Below are 15488 nucleotides of genomic sequence, written 5' to 3'. Positions count from 1 at the left end.
CTTTCTTTTTTTCTCATTTAAGAATCCGGTGTTCCTCTCCTCTACTGCTCGTAGAGCTCGCGAGCAGCTCTGGTCCTTTTGTGCAGCGCAGTTTTGTATACATGCTGTTTCGCTCCGTGCGCTTGCCGGCATTCGTAGTCAAACCAGGGATTTCGCTGACTTGGTCGTGTGAAAACTAGCAATTTAGAGGCGGCATCTCTGATGGATGCAAGGCAATGTTGCCACTGGTTTCCAATGTTTAATGCAGGCAGCATAGGACTCCTTAAGGGGTTCCTAGAGACTTTATCGGAAAAGACCATGGAAGTCTCTTACGATTGTAGCCGTCTAACGTCGAATCTTCTCACAGTACTTCCTTGTTTTAGCTTGGATCGGGATATCCGTAGCCATACCTTGGCTACAACGAGGTAGTGCATAGGACTCCTTAAAAGGTTATTAGAGACTCGATCGGAAAAGGACATAACAGTCTCTTGCGATTGTAGCCGTCTAACGTCGAATCTTCTCACAGTACTTACTTGTTTTGGCTTATATCGGGATATCCGAAGCCGTACCTTGGCTACAACGAGGTAGTGGTCCGAGGCAATGATGGCCCCTCGGAATGTTCAGATATCCTGGATACTGGAGAAGTGTCGTGGGTCGATCGCAATGTGGTCAATCTGGTTGACGGTTGACTGATATGGAGATTTCCATGTCCCCTAGTGGATATTAAGATGCGTGAACTGCGTACTAGCTACCAGAACGTCTTGCCCCGCAGCGAAATCGATCAGCCTGAATCCGTTGTCGGATGTGGTGTCGTGCAGGCTGTATCTCCCGATTATGCCATCAAAGATGTCTTCTCTTCCTAGCTTGGCACTAAAATCTCCTAAGACATTTTTAATGTCATAGCCAGGGCACTGCTTATATGTCTTGTCCAAGAGCTCGAAGAATATGTCTTTGGTGTCTTCATCTTTCTCCTCTGTTGGGGCATTCGCGCATATTAGGCTTGTGTTGGCTTGATTGCGGATTGATGCGCTCGCTCACACTGTTGAAACTCAAGACTTTTTGCCTGAGTCTAGTTCCAAAAACAAATCCACACCCAAATAGACGCTGTCTTTGTTCTCCGTAGCAGTCGCGGTAGTATACATCGCAGTCTTTTAGTTTGCGTTTGCCCGGTCAATCCCATGGCACTACTTGGATGACGGTAATATCTGCTTTGCAGCAGTTTAAGGGACTTAAAATTTTCACGTACGATCTGTACGGAGTTCGTTGTCCTTATTTCGTTTGCTTGGGTTGCCAACAGTAAATCCGTCCGTATCCGAGGTTTGTTCTTGCTTCGCAACTAAAGGTATTTTTTTACCTGGTCAGGAAGTCACCCCGACAGCACAACCCCCAACCTGGAGGGCCAGATCCTTAACCGCTTCTAATAGTCCTGGGCTCCGAATAAGTTGTAGAGGCCCTATAAGTAGTTCAACCTTACTGGAACTGGAGACGCCACCACCTCGACAATTCGTCCGCATCCGTCTGGATAAGGACAGGTACCTTAGTAGAAACACCTCTCTCCCCTCTCTCGTTTGCTGCCCCAACAACTTTCCACTGGGCTAGAACACAATCCCCAGTTGAGGTACTAGGCACACGATGTTCACCGCGGGAAGTAGAGTAGGAGTTGATAGATAGAGGTGGGTTTTGAGAAAACCTGTGGACGCTTGTGTCCTCTTGAATGCACATATCTACCATTTGAACATCACTACATTTAGTATAAAAATGTCCAACCATTTCAATATGCAACTTTTCATTGGGAGCTATGTAACTTTTGTCATGTGATTGGCAACAATTTTCAGAGGACTAACAGGTAAGATCTGTCCTAAGCTTTAGTACAACCATGATTCTGAGCAAAACTTATTTGAAATTAAAAAATAATACTCGTAAAATGATAAAAATAATTTTTTTTACACAAATTGCGGTATTTATTTCAAAAGAAGCAAGTTGAAGATGGTGGGAAATTAAGTTCCTCTAGAGTTGTCCTATAGATGTTAGCAATATAATATCGAAATTTCTAAAAATACGATTTCAAATGTGTTCATCATTAATTCATTTGCTCAACCATTTCAGATTTGTTAACCAATTTTTAACCTTTTTGATATTGGTGGAGAGCGGCGACTCGGCGGCGTAACGTACTACAGCCGTACGGGTCAAATGCTATTTTTATATAATTTGTTTTACGTTACATGATTACTTACCATTCATTTTCGTTACATACAAATTTCAATTGATAAGAACTTTTACAATGCTTAACTTCTATGACTCCAAATAAGTTCTAAAATAAAAATTCTACCATAATATTTGTTTAAAATAATTTTAACTCCTGATAATAAGTTTAAAACCCCACTGTGTATGGGAAAATTACTCATCCACCTGTTTCAGGTCAGGTCGTTATTTATGACGACAATAAATTGAGTTTTTGTTTCCTTTTTTTAAAAAACGTGTTTGAATTCATAAACAATATCAATTTGCTCTTTTTTAAATAACCGAATTTTTGCTTGCCTAAATAAACACACAAATTGCGGCTTTGAATAAATATTAAAAATAAAATAAAAATGAGTAAAAACTGACTTAACGTGTGATAAGTATATTTTTATTGTTAAGTTCAATTGAAGGCGCGTTAAAATTTGAAATGACTCAAAGTCGCGCAAGTCACACGTTATTGATAATGAGACGGTAAGTAATTATATTCAAATGTTTTTTTTTATTTTCTGTTTATTTCTAATTTAATGTATTTTTTATCAATTTGGCCCATATAAAGTTTTATTGTTTTTTTCTTTTATTTGTTTCTATTTCTTTAATTTATTGTTTCTTTTTGTATCATTGTGGGTTTTGTTTTGGTTAACAATTAGTTGAATTAAGCAAACCATGTTAAATAGAAATAATATTTTTTCAGTATACTGTGCGGTACCTAATCGTGTTTTATAATCAAAATAATGTAAATAAATTATTAACATGCTTTTTGTTTGTGTTTAAATTGCATTTGACAAATGTTTTCATTTTTAAATCTTTTCAATCAATCTGGTGCAAGGTGAGAGTTCAAGTGCAGTAAATTCAAAGAAACAAAACTTAGACTTTTGAAAATAGAAATCAAGATGGGACATCATAGATAGTGTGATCCCTTAAAAAATGTATTTTAAGATGTGGTTCGAGATTAAAATAAAATTTCTGAAAAATTTAAGACCTTGCGAGATCGTTAAGGTTAACCCGAAATTAAGCAATAATCACATATTATTTGTTTACTTACTGATTTAATTATCTCAAAGAATAAATGACTTAAGAATTTCGCGTCCTCTGATGTGAAATGTTTAGTGCTACGTGGTGAAATAATATGACTGATCTTATCAAAACAGATATATTCTGCCTGAAAACATAAACAATAAAACTATAAAAATCCATCAAAAATAAAACTTTCACAAAAAGTTGTGAAAGAAATAGCTAAGAACACTATTATTTATAATTATCCTTAAATATACTACAGTCTTAGTTTAAACAATTTTTTAATTTAAATTTTATGTATTTACGTAACTCATCACTCATTTATGTTACGACACATTTTACGAGTCAGTAAAATTAGAATATTGAAGAAAATCTTTTCCGAAGATACAACAACTATATTTACATCATAAATCTTTGTTTTTGTGTATAAAAGAGATGCAACGGATAAACATTTTTTAATTATTTTGTTTCATTCAAAAATATTGAGGTTTTTGTGGTGTACCTTACTATACATTCACTTTTAATGATTATTAAGTGAGGATCATATTGAACGAGATCAGAACATGTTCTTTGGAAATGGAAACTAACAAGCTATAGTGTGTTTTTTTACACTTGAGAATTTTGAATTCAGTATTTCACAAAACACTTTTCACTTTGCAACTTTGCGCTTTTACATTGCAAAGAAGACATTTTTCATTTTAAAAGTTTCCTTTTTTGCAAAATACGTTTATTCAAACTCAAATTTGCAAAGTGCATATCTTTTCTGAAAAGTGAGAAGTTTTGTTATTTTGCAAACAATAAAACTCGCGAATTATAATCAGATTTTTGAAGAGTTTTTCATTAATATGTAAAGAGCAATTTTCATTTTGTTGTTTAGGTGCGTTTAGGTACGTTGCAACAACTTTATTGTACACTTAATGGGGCTGGAAATGGAGCCGAATATCACCGTGTTGCATCTATTCACGGAATAAGCAAAGCAATCGTCTGCAGAGTAGTTCATCAAATGTCTCTTTAACACCATTTCTTGAACTCAAAATTGTTTATAGATAGCCGGAAAATAATTTTCCAAGGAGGACTTCCTTATGTAGCTGGATGTGCCATGATCATGATATGTAGTGATTCAACATTTAGATTAGATTTACTTTGTAACTTTTCAAAATACGAAATAATCGCAAAGTATTATTTTAAATTGGTGAAACACTTTTACTTTTTAGTTTTCAAATACAGTGTGAAAAATTGAAAAGTTTTTACTTTACAGTTTTTGTGAAACACTGTACATTTACTTTGGAGGATATTATTTTTTTGCAAAGTGGCAAATAGGCCCCTGGTAGATAATTTCATGGCATTTATGTTTAAATTTAATTTTTAGTACATATTCCATTTATTCAATTGTTATTACTTTAACCAATAAATCAATAGTTGCTTTAGTATTGGCTTCCAATATTTCAATGCTCCAATCAGCCAATTTGTATGATGATTCGTTAATGGTTAATGTTGGGTTCGCTGCAATTTTGATTATTGACGAATTAGATCTACACAATTTGAAAGCCTTGATCTGGCTTTAAACAGTTAATGATGAATTGCAAATTCTTATTAAATCAACACAGTTTGATATTTTCAACTGTCAACTGTCAACTGTCACACACTTAACATAAAGATAAAGATGAGCCCCGCTTGAAAATGTTCTTTAATGTTCTATAAAGGTGACTCACAAAATTCAAACAACACAATGTGACACATTTGGAGGGCTAAAAGACAATTTTAGTTATTAGGTTCTTTAAGAACATTGTTGTCCAGTAAGGTATAGTCTTACTATTTAATTTGGACGACTCCATGAAAGCTTTCAAATATTTCAACAGCTTTCTCAATATTTCCTATTTAAAATACAGCTGATGATGGAAGACAAATTATCAAAACTTATTCTTTTGCGTGAACCTTTTGCAAACAATTTGATCAAAAGTATTAAACAAAACTTAAAAATTGTAGACTAAATAAGATGTAATTGAAGACGAGTTTCATGAACTTCAGTTTGTTAAGAAAATAAAAATTGATGTTTTCCTAGAATACGGCTTGACAGTTTCTTCTTAACAATCTGAATATTTGCTCCTTCATACAGAAATGATCTTGTTAAATAAAATTTAAGAATTATTAAAGTTTTTTTTTAATTATTAATTTTGCGAATACCTTTAAGACTAATACAAATATTTGTGTTGCTTTTGAAAGAAAGACCTCTTTTTTTGTACATATCGTTAAAATACTAAAAAATCTGCAGATGAAATCCTTAAAATTAAAAAAAGGCTGGAATGCGAGCCACACCTATAACTTCCCATCCCGTCTGTCGATTTCTCTTGCCTAAAACTTTAACAAAACAATTGTTCTCTTAATACTTGAGTCCAAAACCATTTCCTATCAGTTTTTTGTTGGTTTTTATTTTTATTTTAACGAAAGTTGTCAGTTTAATTTGTATAAAAAATGTACTTAAAATTATTAGCAATATTTTGAATTGTACCAATTTTTCACAATATTAGGAGCATTATTTCTTTTATTAACAAATGCATATTAAATTTTTCCAAGTACAGTAACTTGCATTGAAAATACAATTTAGCACAGAATTAAATCATTTTGAAGTCTATGACTCCATATTTATTCAAAAGATATGGGAATCGAATATTAATTTTTTTTTATAAAAAACAGACTATTAGATTTGTATTAATATTTTGCTTAATGTCGAAAACAATATAATCTAAAAGCTAAATTATTTTGAAGCCAATATTTTTAATTTTTGAAAAGGTATTTGTGTCGGAAATCAAATTTGACCAAGTTTTATATTATATATTTTAATATACAATTTAATTCAAGTCCCCATAGTTTTTGGTTTAGGGACCTTGAAACGTCGAGAAAAGTAAACATTTTTAATTTGACAAATCGACCGATTACAATATATTCCAATCGAAACTTAATAAGGCCTTATATTGTATAATGATACCGGATGGTAAACACACCGAATAGTGAGTTTTAATGGATACTCGATAAAACACCTTATTGAAACAGAAATTTATTCAGACACAACCATTAGTACTAAACCCAATACTCCGTTAAAAATTTTCTATAAACTTTGCAAACGGTGGTTCTGTGCCATAAAGCCAAATGAAATAAATGAATAAAAAGTGAACTAATTTATGAATTGGGCTTATTTTACTATTATAAAGTGTATTAGAACCAGTTTCCAACAATTGCTCTTGTTACACTTAAACAACGTGCCCAGGACTGTCCATACGACATTATAGTTTTAACTGAAACTTGGTTAAATAATAACTTTTTAAATGGTGAATATTCCCCTTCCGATTAGAACGTCTTTCGCAAAGATCGTCAAAGTGGTCAGACTAGAAGAGGAGGAGTTTTGTTGGCTGTTCAATCAAATTTTACAAATAGAGAAATTGATCAGATTTGTGTTTGTGCAGATCTATTAATTCAATCTTTTAAATGTATTCATTTATATATTTTCGTATTGCATATCGCACCTTCATCTCAACATCTTTTGTATATGTATGTCTCACATTAAAAATATTGCAGATATTTATCAGCCATAAATATGTATCAAATCAACAATATTTGTAATTCTATTGGTCGTATTTTGGATTTAATTTGTATTGATAAATGCCTTGAAACTCAATGTAATGAACCATCTTATACAATGCATTTGAAATAGTTTTTAATTTTTCCATTTTGAATGAATCTAAATCGAAAAAATTTCTAATTGTATGATTTTAAAAAAGCTGATTATTATCCATACATACTTATTTAAACACAGTAGATTGGCAACATATCTTTAGCGGTAAAGATACAGAAACGCTTTTACTTTGTTTCGGAACATTTTAGATTCAGTTCAAATAAACCTATTTGGTGCAACAAAAGTATATCAAGACTGACAAATGTCATAATTAAACTTAATAAAATACAAAAATCTTCAATTTATTTAAATGAACAGTTCAAACAAATTAGAAGGGAGTATGAGTTTTTGAAAAAAAACATTTAACAAGTAATACATCTCGTCTCTTGAATCGAATATTAAGAATGACCCTAAGAGTTTTTGGTCATTTATTAACACGAAAAGAAACTCAACTGGGATTCTATCAAGCATGACTTATAATAATGTGTTATCCGATGATATTAATATAATTTTCAATAACTTCGCGTCGATTTTTCAACCTAATTTCATTAATCTCAAATTGGACTATACTACAACAATATATTCAGATCCTGGTAATTTGCAGTTATCTGCAGATAATGTCTTACAAGTACTTGAAAACAGTTTTTCTATTTCACCAGACAATATTCCACCAATTCTTTTAAATACTTGTGCTAATATACTTGAGTTCTTACATTAACCAATTGCAAAACTGCAGTTAATTCTTAAGGGTTTCGAAGTGTATAATCTTATTCACAATAACATTTCAGTTTACCAACATGGTTTCTTAAAAAGTAGGTCCACTTCTACAAATTTATCAATATTTTCAAATTTTTGTCTATCACAGATGGAAATGCGTTCTCAAATCGACACTATTTACACTGATTTTTCAAAGACTTTCGACCACGTTAAACATAGTGTTTATAAACTAGAGATATATATATGTAAGTAAGTAAGTAAGTAATAAGTAAGTAATTCATTTATTAACAGTTTTTAAAATAAATACATAATCATTTGTTTTTGAATTTAAAAGCTTTGGCTTTGCCGTCAGCTCGACTAGCAACTTAAATTTTTATAACATTGGTAAACTTTGTTTTAAATCTCAGTTTTAATTATATATTGATTTTTACATACATATATACATCTACTAGTTTAATCATATTCACTCATAATCAATTTTCTAAATCTGCAAATTTCCTTCAGATAGTTGACAAGGTTTTTCCAATCTGGTCCATTCAATATTAGAATTGTCTCTTGTAGAGTGAGAGAGAATTTTTGAAAATATGAAAATCTCTTGTATCTGAAAATTTGACATACGCTTATAAAATGGAAGCAGTCTTCTTTGGATTTATGATTGCAGAGTGTACAGAACTGGTTGAAACTCCCATTGTATGGTCTACCGTTGAGACATAAGACTTCGCATTTAGCTTTGAAAATCAAAGAAATATCTTTGTAGCTTAAAGATTATTAAAATAGTTATTGTTATTTAGATTAAATTGTAACTGGCTATATAATATTCGACTTTCTGATGCAATAGCAGTTTTTATAAATTGATTCCGAACCGAGTCTTCATTAAGCTGGATAATTTTATAAATTTTTTCCTTAACATCAAAAATGTTACTTGTATTAATTTGCATATCTTCACCAAATGAAGAGGCAATTCGTTGCCATTTGTCATACCACCAGTCTTTGTTCCTTATTTCGTAAAGCAGCATTATTTTGCTCAGTCGCTCATCTGGGAAACCTAAGACTTTAATAATATTTATAATCCGCTTGTAGTTTTAATGTGCTTGTAAATAATTTTGGTAAGCCAGTTTCCAAGTAGATCGCATAGTTCGGCGTGTTGATTTGTAGGTTGAAACTTTTTTTGATGAAACTCCTCTGAAATTTCTCAATTTCCTCATACTCTTCCATTCCCCAAACTTGAGCTGCATAACATAAAATGGACTTCACAACTGAATTAAAAATTTGGTATTTGGTAGACAAATATACAAGGTTGTTTGAGAAGATCTTTCTACATGTTAAGTTTATTAGACTTTGTGATGTTTTGGCTTTAATGTCAAGGTGCTTACTAAAATTCAGCAGTGGGTTGAGGTTCACTCCAAGATATCTATATTCGTTTGTCACCTCCAAACTTCTTCCTTTGTACTTTCAATTACTTCCAACTTCAGTCCGACTGGATCGCGAAAAGATCATTATTTTTGATTTTTCTGTATTGATTTCTAATCCCCATTTATCGCAGTATGCAGACAGTCGGTTTATCATCAATTGAAGATTTTCTTTCGATTCCGATAGTATGACCATGTCGTCAGCATAAAGTAAATCATTTATCCGGATTCCGGCCATTCTAATTCCTCCAGGTAAGTCGTTAACTATGTCATTAATGAATAGTGAAAATAAAAGTGCACTAAGCGAACATCCTTGTTTGACACCAGAATCAGTACTAAACCATTCAGAAAAATGAGCTCCATCCCAGACGTTAGCATCTGTGTTTGTATACATATTTTTGATGACATGTACAAATCTTGTTGATACACCGATCTGCGAAAGTTTGTATATTAAAGCATTGCGATTTACAAAATCAAACGCTGCTTTGAAGTATGTATGTATTTCACTCTCAGCTCCTAATGTGGATAAGGATCTCTTTAGTTGGGAGCAACGGCGGAATGAGAGACATAATTTCAGTCGTTCAGAGTACACACCACCACCAACCCCTTCTTTGGTTTTTGAGCCATCTGTGTAGAAGTGGATTGACTCATCCTCTAAGAATGTCCTATCCTCCCAAAAAGATCTATTCCTGTCGAATTGTAGTTGGGGGATGGTGTAGTCTGTGTGCTTTGGAGTTGATTCTAAGTACCTTAGAATTACGGAGTGGCCAATGTTGTTGTTAGTCCACTATTTGTTCGCTCCAATCAGGCAATCAGTGAAATATCAAAATCTCAAATGGAAGCACTTCCAATTCACTACCCATCTTGATGAAACACCCCAATTACTTAATGGCTGAGTGGGGTGGTACTTGCCAGCAACCTCTGAGCAAGATGGATAATGCTTTGCCTAAGGAAATTATAAATTTTTTGGGTGTTCCTCACGGTAGTCACCTTGGACCACTTCTTTTTATCATTTTTACTACCAACTAACCATTACATCTTATTGTTGTATGTGTTTGACCAATTCTTTTTTAATACTTATTTATTGTGTTTTATTAGGCTCTTTTGGTCTTTTTGTTTTTTGGAATGCGAATAAATAAATTAAAAACTATTCCATTCTTTTACCCGTAAAAGAATGGAATAGTTTTTAATTTATTTATTCGCATTCCAAAAAACAAAAAGACCAAAAGAGCCTAATAAAACACAATAAACATTACATCTTACTTTTTCTAAATGCCTTATATTTGCTGTTATTTGAAAATATTCAGTTCCATAAATTCACTTAACGATGCAAACAAAAGTTAAAATTGATTTAAAAAATTTAATTAAGTGGTGCAATATCAATGGGTTATATCTTAAGAATAAGAAATGTAGCATTGTGACATTTTCTAGAAATTACAGTCAATTATATTATAATTATAAACTTGAAAACGACATTTTAAAAAATCTTGATAGCCATAAGGACTTAGACGTAGTCTTCGATTCTAAAATGAATTTCTCAGATCACATAGACAAAGCGATCTCAAAAGCGAACTCTATGCTAGGGTTTGTTTTTCAAAATTCAAAAGTTTTCGAAGTCCCATATACATTAAAAGCTCTTTATTCTAGCCTTGTCCGGCCACATTTTTGGAGTATTGTACTGTTATATGTCTAGCATTTGTCGTATAAAAAAGTTCAAAAAAGTTTGACAAAGTTTGTCATTCGAAAAATATTTGGTTATTTAAATGTTTCCGAGGTGTATTTTAATTGATCTAAAACCTCTTGCTCAGAGAAGAAAATTAAACTCAATATTTTTTGCTTTTGATGTCATGATTTTTAATGTTGACTGCCCATTTATGTTTTTTATTTATGCGCCTCCCAGAAACTTGCGCTCGTGACTGTGATTTTTAAAAGGTTCCTTTCCACAGCACTAGCTATGCGAAATACAATGCTATCACAATAGCTTGTATGGATTTTAATGAAAGTGATTTTGCAATTGATTTTAATATTTATAGAAATGTTTTGAAACATAATTAGTAAATTTGTTATAATGTTTTAAGTAAGTTATGTACATATTTCATTTGTATGTTATGTATCATAATTATTTGTATGAATAGAGCGTTTAACTTTTAAGACGAATAAATAAATAAATAGGGCCAAATTGGTTTGGTTGGTACAATACGACCAACTGCTGTAAATTGGCCTTATTTTACTTTTGTAGAGCGCAGTAGCCATTTTTTAAAAGTTACTCCTATAAAACGATTCATGATTAGTTTCCAAACCTAACTTTTCATCCACCCAAAAAACACCCTTTATATAAAAATCTATTCTAACGTTTTGTGTTTATAGCAGTGCTATAAAATTTCTTTTCTCCTATAATTTTGTTTGTTGGCTTGGACTAATTTAAAGATGTACTTAGCGTATTAGTGCAAAAAAAAAACAACTTAAATTAACTCAAAGCTTGTAGTTTTTTTCTTAAATAATGCTTTTTATTTGCCTTCATTACCAAGCCTATGCTTTTGAATACTTGGGAAAGATTTTATTCTTTGAATGGAGATTCTATATGTGAGAAAATACTCAATTTCATGGTGTAATTAAATTGATGAGAACATTTTGAATAGATTTTTATAAAAATACAAATAAATTGATCGCACATTTTGAATGAATAATAAAGAGGCATAATCAGGGTTAATGTAAGACTATACTATGTAAAAAGGTCAATAAATGTATACCAACCTCTAAGAACATCTTTAATAACGTAACACATATTGTTAAAAGATTAATTATCTACCAATTAAGTTACATATCCTATTTAGGTATATTGAGATTTATTTTTGCTCGAATCAAGAACAATTTGATAACTTACAAAAGGCACATAAACACAAAAATGAACGTAGTGAATTTTCTTATTTGCTTTTTAAATTCACACAAAAATCGAATTGAGGTGTTAATCAAACATAGACACTAAAAAGTGGGCCTCGCATGTCTGTCTACCTACTTGTACATTGACCTATAAGATTTAAAACAGCGCAGCGTTAGCCACTTAAGTGACTTTATTCAAATTTAAGATGAAAATGTTTGGAAGTACAAGTTCTTGACGGTAAAGGATGTTATACAAAACATTTTAAATGTGTTCTATGTTATATTAACGGTTGTAAAGCAACTAAATTACAATTTGTAATTTGTGTACAAAAACAGTAATTTTAAGTCATGTCAAGACTGTACCTCGGATGGTCAATCAATGTTATGTTTTGAGTTTCCAAAATTTCAGAGTAATTTGTGAGGTGTGCGTTTTAATGATGAAGAATGATACCATTATACCAAAGTCTTTCGTCATAAAAAATGCTTTACTGTTCAACTTTCCTCAAGTGGTATGGTAGCCACATGTGCGCTTTATATGGTTTGAAAGGGCTCCCAGTACAAAAACAACTTTTGCTTGCTTTAATTTAATTTAAAATATTTATGCATTCAACTTCATGGTCAGTGGCATAAATTCATGATTCATTACCTGTGACGATATTGTGCACGCCTTTCAGACCTACAACCACTAAATTTCTTGAGCATTTCTTCAAAGCAATGAACACTATAGTCTTTTATGTTCAGGCAGTGTTAAACTATGTGTATTACATGAGCATGAACATAGTAACTTCTTCGAAAAAAATAAGCATTGATACAATATATTATTAACGCTAGTTAGTGATACTTATTTTTAAGGTAAGGTGCCTATCTCTCGGTATGTCACTTGATGATCTTGTACTACCTGATTTTACACCATATTCATTGTTTATGTTTATGGCACAACAATTGATTTTGGTCGACCTTCAGTAATGAATACCATAATGAAGAGTGTTATAGGATATTGATTCGATAACAGATGAATGTAGATTGAAAGTGGTCAAAAACGTGAAACATCATTCTTCAATTTTACTTTTTAATACCTAAATGAAAAACTTGCTGTAGGCAAAATAAAACACACTCAAATACCAAAACAATCGGACAAAAACCACTTAAAATACTTCTTCCAAGGCTGGAAATGTAAAGAACATCAGGCTCCGTATAATTATTATTACTTTATTATGGTCTTATAAACAACTTCACGGATTAAAAGTAAAAGTTTTTGATCTTTGTTTTTTTTTTTTTAATTAATGTAGATACATATGCATTTTAAAGTTAAATACTGTCATGGAACAAACTTTTTAAAACTTATCCATAAATCAGATTTTGTTGTTACCATTTGCCTTAGAAAATATTAAACCCATTTATGTACTTGTCTGGGATAGCTCAGGTAGACTTATTTGCAAGTTGGAGCGTTTATTTTGTAACGTCATGTGGCATAGCTGGAAGAGTAATTTATCAATATAGTCAAATTTGTAAATACTCCTAATATCACTTAGCGAAACCTAAGTAGGTGAGGATTCCGATTCAATTGAATTTTGTATTCATTAGTATAACATTTCCCACAATGGGCGAGTCCACATTAGGAATAATGTTCCTTAACAGTTCTTGACAAAATAATTCTTTTTTCAATTATATGTGATTTAAATTTTCCGCAAATAAGCTAATCATTCCTTTATCGAAGCCCTAATTAAGACAGAATATAACCTTCTTGTAAATTTGATACTTTGTCTGATTCCATGCAAAGAATTGGTTTGTCATATTCTAGAACTGAACACGTCCTCAAAGGCGATTTCAATGTGCACAATATTTCATGGCTTCAACATTCGAGCCATATAACATGTAGGTCGAGCAGCAAACACTTATGACTTGTTTTATACCTCTTACCCTGGTAAGTGAGTGCATTTCTCGTGTGAAAACTCAAAAAAAAAAAACAAATGGAACGGTCTCAATACTTACTTCAAGTTCTTGAACTGGTCACTATGCTTCCTGGATAGTGACAAGTTTGATTCTCTTGGGCATCAGAACGTTTATTCCGAACAGGTTTAAAGGCATCAGAAATAAGGAACACGCAGGGTTTGAATCGAACTGTAAAGAGGTTATTAAAATTAGTAGGCACGCAAGTTGCCGTTGATGTATCCAACTGAGGAAAACTGGAATAAGTTCAAGGAAGCTAGAAAGGCTTGCAATAACCATATTTTTACATACTTACTTAATTAATTAGGTCCTCCTTGAACCTGTTAAGTCCTTGTTATCGCCTTTAAGGGCATAGGGCCTCTATACGCCTACGTGTCATCGTGTACGGTTTCCGGAGATGTGTTTCAGCTCCCTCCAACTTTTGCCTAGTGACGCTGATTCCGACCCGACTGCTTTGCGCCATGTGCATCTCGTACAGCTCTTCTTCCTTCTTGTGTGAGCGGATTCCACTGCATTGCTTGGCCTGCAATGCCATCGTTACCTTTTCGAAGCGTATCCAATCCAAACCATTGCCACTTACACCTTCGTATTAGTCTTAGCGTTAGTCTATAGGTTCCTGACCTGTCCCTCTATCAAGGACCTCATTTGATACACGGTTTGGCCAGAAAATTCTTAAGATGTTACGAAGACATCTATTCACGAAGGTGTGCAGCTTTCTTGTAATAGCTGAAGTAACCTTCCAAGTGCTGCTCCCATAAAGAAGCACAGATTCGACATTTAAGCGAAATAGTCGTAGCTTTGTCCTTAAGCCGATGGTGTTATTCCTCCAAATTTTCGACAACATACCGAACGCCGCTTTTGCTTTGCTGATGCTGTAGATGACGTCTTGTTTGGTCCCTTATTCGATGGAGACGATACTTCCCAAGTATTGAAAGCTCTCCACTTTTTCCACTGGTTGCGACAAAATATTTATTTGAGAGGATGGTCGGGTTCCGAGGCTGATCATTTTAGCCACACAACTTCTGCTTCTCTGTCCACACTTGTTGCCATTTGATTGAGATTCATGTTCCTATGGGAGAGTAACCAAACATCGTCCGCGTATGCCAAGTGCGTTAAATAGAATGTCAATGTCATCGTTATCCCTAGGAGGATCCAGCGCGGAATCCTGCTTGTTCGACATCGAGTGTAGCCTCAAGGTCTTCTCTGATGCGTTCCAGTATGACTTTGACGATAATTCCCTTCTTCCAATAATGGGGGAAGCTTCCGGTGGTCGTTCTTTTATGAGCGGATGAAGCAGTTCGCTTGATGACGTTATATATATTTTCACGTATATTTCGGCGCTGTTGTCTTTGTCTGAGTTTATAGCGGTGCCTAGATAGACAAAGTCCTCAGCTACCTCAAAGTTATAGCTGTCCATGGTGACGTTTTGTCAAAGACGTCGTTGTTCAATGTCCTTTTTTAATGATAGGATATACTTGGTCTTGTCCTCATTGACCACTAAACCCACCTTCTTCGCTTCCGTCGCAATGCTCAAAAACGCTCCACTGACATCAAGCTTTGATATTCCAATTATGTTAATATTATTTACGTATCCGAGTGATTGGATGGACCATAGAAAGATTGTGCCG

This window comes from Eupeodes corollae, chromosome 1 (genome assembly GCF_945859685.1).
Source record: "Eupeodes corollae chromosome 1, idEupCoro1.1, whole genome shotgun sequence".
NCBI classification, from domain to species: domain Eukaryota; kingdom Metazoa; phylum Arthropoda; class Insecta; order Diptera; family Syrphidae; genus Eupeodes; species Eupeodes corollae.
The sequence above is the reverse complement of the archived record's forward strand: the minus strand, read 5'-3'. Positions refer to the sequence as shown.